We start from the raw sequence: 7,514 nt of genomic DNA on the forward strand, positions 1-7,514 counted from the left end.
GTAATGTCAATTGATGCTGTGTATTAGGCAAACAATTCAAAAAGTAGTGTATACTTTTGTATGTATTCATACCCCACTTTTTGGCAACTTAAAGAATAAATGCAGTGAAACTAAATCCTAACTTATTGTATATTTCATGTAAAATTTACATTATTATTAACTTAAAATTGGATGTGCTAAATTTATTAATTTTTATCTGTTTTGCATATATTTTTAAATGTATGAATGAATGCTCACAAAGTAGTTGTTGAACTCCAAATTCCAAAGTATATAACAATGTTCACAATATTATTTATGGAGATTTTTTTCCTTCCCTCCTGAAATGTAATATTTCATCAACATATAAGCATTCCTAAGTAAATTGCATTGTTAACATTCATCTTTCAAGACCCTGTGTAGGGAAAATGGACACAGAATGGTCACCTCATATCCGGNTTCTTTTTTCCCTACTGGAATATAGTATTTCATTAACATATACATATTCCTAAATAAATTATGTTGTTACCATTAATCTTTCATCAGTCCCTGAATAATATACATAGTATCCACCCTGACTTTTTTAAGAAAGAGTCTGGTTATATTGATTCATAATGCAATTTAACAGTCAAAACACAAATTTATTTGACAGATCCATTGGTTCTATTCAAAACAGTAACACACATTAATTCTGTTCTATCAGTCATTGCCACAGTAAGACATGGACAGAACTATACTGTATCTCAATCTGGATGTAGCAATTCTCAGTGTGGAAAGGGCATATTTATACTAAAAGAAGATTCAATATCACCTTCAATGGCAACAAATTGCAGAGTCTGTTACAAATATTTTGGGATCAGTTCATCTTAATTAATATTCACACTCCAAGAAATAAATTAACTCAAGCATATGAACATTTATTCATTTTAGATTAAAAATCTCTATTCAACAGAAAAGTCAATACCAGCAAAAAGTAATGTTCAGAATATAAAAATGAATTAAAAATGTCAATAAGTAGCTGATTAAAATACAAGGGGAAAACTGCTCAGTTAAATTATTCCATATTTTAGAATTTGTTCCAACTTGATAAGTTGCTTAATTCTTTTAAAATCACCTTGATGTCCTGCGTACTCTATACACAACCGTCTTTGGAAACGTAGGAATTAGAGCTAGTTCAAGATAGTTAAGATGGCCTATGGCAAAACACACTTTATGCTTCTAATATTAATAACATTGATATCAGTTTTGAAGAGGAGTTTTTTGTTTTATGTTTTTAGGGAATTGAGTCATGATATTCAGCTAAAGAACATACATAACAAACAGGCAGACAAACAACACTGCAGGTTCTGTTACAGATTTTGCCTATGTCACTACCAGCGATTTGAGACAAATCTACCTACACACTGTGACCTCATAATATTTATTTTGAAAGACGGGACTTTTACAAGCAAAAGTACTATTTTACTTCAAATTAGACCTTCACATAGACATGACGATCATAGTTGTACAGATGAGGACACTGTTTCCAAATCTCTGAAATATTTCTCACCATGCACCTTCTTCTGCTTTCATTGCCATTTCAGTGTTCAAGTATCGCAAGATTCACCATCATTAAACATTTTCACAAAAAATACATTTAGCTAAATAAACTATGGCACGATGATTTCTTTACTATTGATTGTAAGATAAATCCAATCACAGACAAGTGCCAATGCTCTTCTCTAGAATTCTGTCAGGAAGAAGAAAAATTGAGTCCAAATCATCATATATTTTAAACTGAATTTGCATAACTCAGTCGGGACTTCCCAACTCATGATTATTTAATCTTATACCAAAGTAAGGATGGTACAGTATAGATAAAAAATAAGACTAGAAGATAAGACTTGTGATTCAAATTCAGTTGTAGTAATAGGACATGGTCTTTAACAGTGAGCACCATCTTAGTTCTAACATAAAGAATATGAATAGAACAAATATTTCAGTGAAGGAAATAAGGCTATGGATTCTGTTTAATGCAACTTATATATGTATCCATTCTTGAGTAGACACAGAAATATGTGAGGAGAATACACCAGTGAAAGAGAAATTGTTCCTGAACTCCAGGAATTAATACTCTATTAAGAGGGAAAACCATGTAAATGCATAAACTGATAACTGCATCACATTGTTTCCAGAGCAATAGTTAAATAAAGGTTGGCTCACAGAATTTGTGACTATCACAGAATAATTAACTTGGTCTGGAGGAGTCAGAAAATGTGTTATGGAAAGTTTCACACCTCAGCAGTGTTTTGATGGATGAATAAGATAAATGATAAGTTAAAGATGCCCAGTTTGATGAGACATTACATAATGTAAGCATATGTAGTATACGATAGATGGACAATAGATATAAAGGTAAATATGTATTCATGTTTATGGAGACTGAAATTTATACAGAAAAGTGAGAAGGAATAAGTCTAATACAGAAGTCTTTGGATGCCTTTTTTAGAAACTTTGACATGCACATATAAGAGATTGAGATTTAGTCAGATTTGAAAACTGAAGGAATGATTTGGTCATTATAGCTTTCACTTATTTATTTTAGTTAGTTTCCACCTATTTATTGTATTGGTTTTAGGAATAAGTATAGACTCTTTTCTCTCAGTGATGTAAAAAAATCACAGTATATATATCCAGTGATGTTTTATACATAACTAACAAATATATAAATATGGGTTGATTTTTTATAAAGTTACTTTGGTCCAAGTGTGAGAGACTTATATGAGTGTGGATTTATAGACATAAAGATAAATTTGGCGACCATTGAACAGTACACATGTGAAAAACTATGATCTAAAGAATTGCCAGGGGTGATGAAGAAGACAAGACTTTCATGGAAATGGGGATTTTAAAGAATTCCAGAGTCTGGAAGACTTGCTAAAAGTTGTATGATAAATCAAAAGCAATGAAGAGAATATTTGGTGAATAGTAGACATTATAGAAGATGGCTTATGTTTTGTCAGTTCATCAGACATAAATTTGGGAGATGTTTTGAGCCACTGAGGACATCATGTTTCTGGATATACAGGGAACAGGAAGTGCATTCTTTCTGCAGAGCTTTGTACAGAGAGATTGGCTGAGCTGATCTCTGCATCAGTGGCCAGAACAAGTGCTTCCAGAGAGTGGAGAATAACAGGGCCCTGAGAGTTTTCAGGAATACATGTCTCTTTTCATCTGTGAGCTTCTAAGAGAGTTGTGTAAGGAAGATAAGTAAATAAAATTAAATTGATCGGAATAAAATGAATCTTCTGGAGAAGCAGAGTAAAGAGAACTGTGGAAAAATTAGATTTTAGAGCCTCATGAGGGCAAAAAGAAAAAAAAAGGAAGATACGAAAAGGAAGGATATTTTAGATACAACCTACTTGGATTTAAAGAACCATTTCTAGATGCCCAACTACACTGAAACTGTAGCCAGACATACCCCAAGCAGGGGGATTTGCAATTCTAGGTAATCTGAAAAGCATAAGATGGTGAACACAGCCTCAGAAGTTACACCACCAAAGGAATACAGTAATTGTCAAGTATCAGACCCTATAGAGCAGGAAATGTTTGAAATGACTAAAAAGGGATTTTGACTAACAATCTTAAAGAAACTCAATGATATAAGAAAAGATACAGTAAGACAACACAGTGAAACAAATATATATATATACCGTATATGAAGGAGGAAATACACAAAGCGATTAATGACTTAAAAAAGAATGCAGCAGAACTTCTAGAAATGAAAAACTCATTCAGTGAAACACAAAACACAATGAAGAGCTGAAGCAGCATCTGAGAGTAAGTAGAAGAAAGAATCTCTTATCTCTAAGACAGTCTTTTAAAATAACCCAGGCAGACAAAAATAAAAAAAAAATAATAAAATAAGAAGGAAAAAATAATTTTTATAAAATGAAGAAAGTCTATGAGAGCTAGGAGACAATGTTAAGGACATGTACATGGGAATCATGGGTGTTCCAGTAGGAGAGCAGAAATAAAGACTTTGAAAATCTATTCATTGAAATAATGATGAAAAACTTCTCAGTTATTAAGAAATATACAGATTTTCATAGCCAGGAAGCTCAAAGATCCCCAAACAAAATCAATCCAAAAAGATCCTCTCCAAGACACACTGTAGTCAAACTGGCAAAGCTCAAAGACAAAGAGAGTATACTAAAAGCACAAGGGCAAAAAATCAAGTCAGTTATCTGGGAGAACCCATCAGAGTAATAGCAGGCTTCTCAACTGAAACTCTGTAGGCAAGAAGAAATACTCTATATACATATTCAAAATACTAAAAGAAGAAGAAGGAAAAAAAAAAAAAAAAAACCGCCGGCAAAGAATACTATATCCAGAAAGGCTATTCTTTAGAAATGAGGGGGAAATAGTGTATTTCTCAGAAAAACTACTGCTGGAGTTCACCACCACACTACTATCCTTGCAATAAATTCTCAAGGGAGTTCTGCATCTGGAATATGAAAAACAATAATCACTACCACAAATACACAAGAAAGAATAAAACTCACTGATAAAGCACAAATGCAAAAGAGAAAGAAAGAAGAAACTAAATCTTACCACTACAAAAAAAAATCAAACATCAAAGATGAAAATAAAAGTGAAATAAAAGTTCAAAAGATATTTAAAATATCTAAACAAAAAGTGATAAGTGGGCAGGAGTAAGACAATGCCTCTCAATAACTACCCTAAATGTTAATGGATTAAAGTCCCCACCCAAAAAGACAGACTCATGGATCGAACTAAAAAGCTAGACCCAACTATACACTGTCTTCAAGATACTCACCTAATCTGTAAAGACACACAGAGACCAAGAGTGAAGGCATGAAAAAAAAAATACACAACACAAATGAAAACCAAAAATACGTAGGAATAGATTAATCTAAAATCCATAAAAAGAGACAAAGAAAGCCACCATATAATGATAAAGGGATCCATCCAACAAAAAGGCACAACAATGATTAATATAAGTGCACCTAACACTGGAACAACCCAGTATATAAATCAAACACTGCTAGACCTAAAGAGAGATAAACCACAATACAATAAAAGTGGGGGACCTGAACACCCTTCTCTCAGTACTGTAGAGATCATCTAGGCAACGAATCAACAGAGAAACAAAGGATTTAAACTACATCCTAGATCAACTGGAAATGGCAGATATCTACAGAACATTTCATCCAAAAACTGCTGAATATGTATTCTTCTCATCAGCACATGGAACATTCTCTGGGTGAGACCACATGTTAGACCACAAATCAAGTCTAAACAAATATAAAAAAAAAATCGTAGTCATCTCAAGTACCTTTTCAGACCACAATGGAGTAAAAGGAGAAAGTAATTACTGGCAAGTATTATAGTGTATAGTCAGCACAATACACAAACACATAGAAATTAAACAGCAGGATCCTGAACAACCTATTGGTCCAAGAAGAAGTTAAACATGAAACCAAAAAATTTCTTAAATCCAATGAAAACAGATACACATCATATCAAAACCAGTGGGATACAGCATAAGTAGTACTAAGAGGGAAATTTATTGTAATAAATGCTTACATTTAAAACATAGGTTTCAAGTAAAATACCTAATGCTACACCTCAAAGAACTAGAAAAGCAAGAACAATCTAATCCCAATGTTATTAGATGGAAAGAAATAATAAATATCAGAAATGAATTAAATGATATAGAGACCCCAAAAATGATACAATAGATCAATGAAACAAAAAGTTTTGTTCTCAAGAATTTTAATGAATTTAGGAAAAGTAAAGTACAACACACACAGGAGGACACATATAAAAACATAAAAATATGCCAGTCATTTCATAAATATTGTGATGTAGGTGAGAGGAAAATAGAGTAAGAAAAAAGAAATAGTGACATTTAGATTAACCAAGAAACTTTTTTTGAAAGATCTATGTAGGGCAATTACTATTGAAAGAGGACATGGTGTAACACTAAAGGGAAAAAAAAGGCCTTATCAGTGGATAAGAAGAAATAATTTGTTTTACAGAATACATATTTAAAATACTGATTTGAATAGAGCATTAAGTTTAGTGACAAAATACTTTGGTTATATGTAGAGGATTCTTAAAGCAAATGTATTTCACAGGTCCTGGTTTTCCAAAGCCTTGCAGTTTCAAATATTGCCCTTATGGAGGACTGGAAATTTTTCTCAGGCTATAAAGTCTCTGGTGTAAGATAAAGATTTGTGGCACAGCAAGGTTGCTGGCTCAAAAATAGACTAGTTACTGATTAATGTGTAAAGATACTGGGAAATTGCTGGAGTAAGAAGGAATGTTTGCTAAGATCAAGCTTTTGTTTGTGGAACACTTAATTGTCTAATGGAATGTCATCTGACTTGTTTCACTGAAAGTTACCAGCCTATATTGTTAAACATAACCCCACCTATGTTCTCTTCCTGTAACTTCCTGGTCTGGAAAATAAATGCAGGAAGAGAACCCCAACTCCTGGTTAATTTCCCAAGGAAGGCATGCCTCTCACTTGAGGGTTCCAGAGGAGATTAACCACTTCGGTGTCCCTCACTGCTCTGAAGAGATGGGCTTTGAGTAATCTTTCATGGCTCCATCACCCAGGGGAAGTGGGGTGACAAATCCATGGGGGCAAAGCAACAATTATATACTTCATTGGGGATATTATAGAAATCGATTTCAAAAAATTTCAATTTGATGCATTTTTTAATAAAATGTTTTCAAAAACATTAAGTTATTATATTCAATGCTGAAAAAATAGTTGGATTATACTGTCAGAGGCTGGCAAGAAAACTTGTATCTAAATGGCAGCTGCTGACTGTGGGAATAAAGAAAAAGAGATATTTTAGAATTTCTGTTTTTTGTTTTTCCTTACTGAATTTCCAATAGTTACAAGCCTCAGGACATAAAAGGATAGGGGAAAAAAAGAAACCTGCAAAGATATTGGTGGTAAAGTAATGGAAAAATGAAGATTTTATAGAATTAAATGCAAAAATTATATGAAATTTTGAATTTAAAACTGAACGTTACACCTAAAACTAGAAATGGTCAAGGTTAAACTTCCAGACCATTTTGTATTGTTTTGTTTTGTTTTCTTAGTGCTATAAACATGAGTGCAGTTGATGTATTCAATCTATGTCATTCTCCCAGTTATATAGCTTAATTCACTCAGAATAATATCGTGACTACTTTCACAAAATTATTACATTTTAGCAATATCTGTGTTCTCTGTGCATGTTTCTGTACCTGTCTTATTTGTTAAATAAACACATAGTGTAAATTTTGCACTTAAACTTATTTTGAGATGGGTAAGGAAGGCACACATTTAACTGATCCTGCATCCTTCTAGCTTGTATTTATTAAATGTAAAGTGTACATGCAACCCAATGTGGGTACTCTTCAGGAATTGAGGTGAGAATATATTTAATAAAGGTTTAACACATCTCACAAATGTTGGTAGGGTACAGAAAACTGGAATGATTGTCCATGATCTGTAATATAAATGGAAACTGAAG

Source organism: Galeopterus variegatus, unplaced genomic scaffold (genome assembly GCF_000696425.1).
Source record: "Galeopterus variegatus unplaced genomic scaffold, G_variegatus-3.0.2 Scaffold12846, whole genome shotgun sequence".
NCBI lineage: Eukaryota > Metazoa > Chordata > Mammalia > Dermoptera > Cynocephalidae > Galeopterus > Galeopterus variegatus.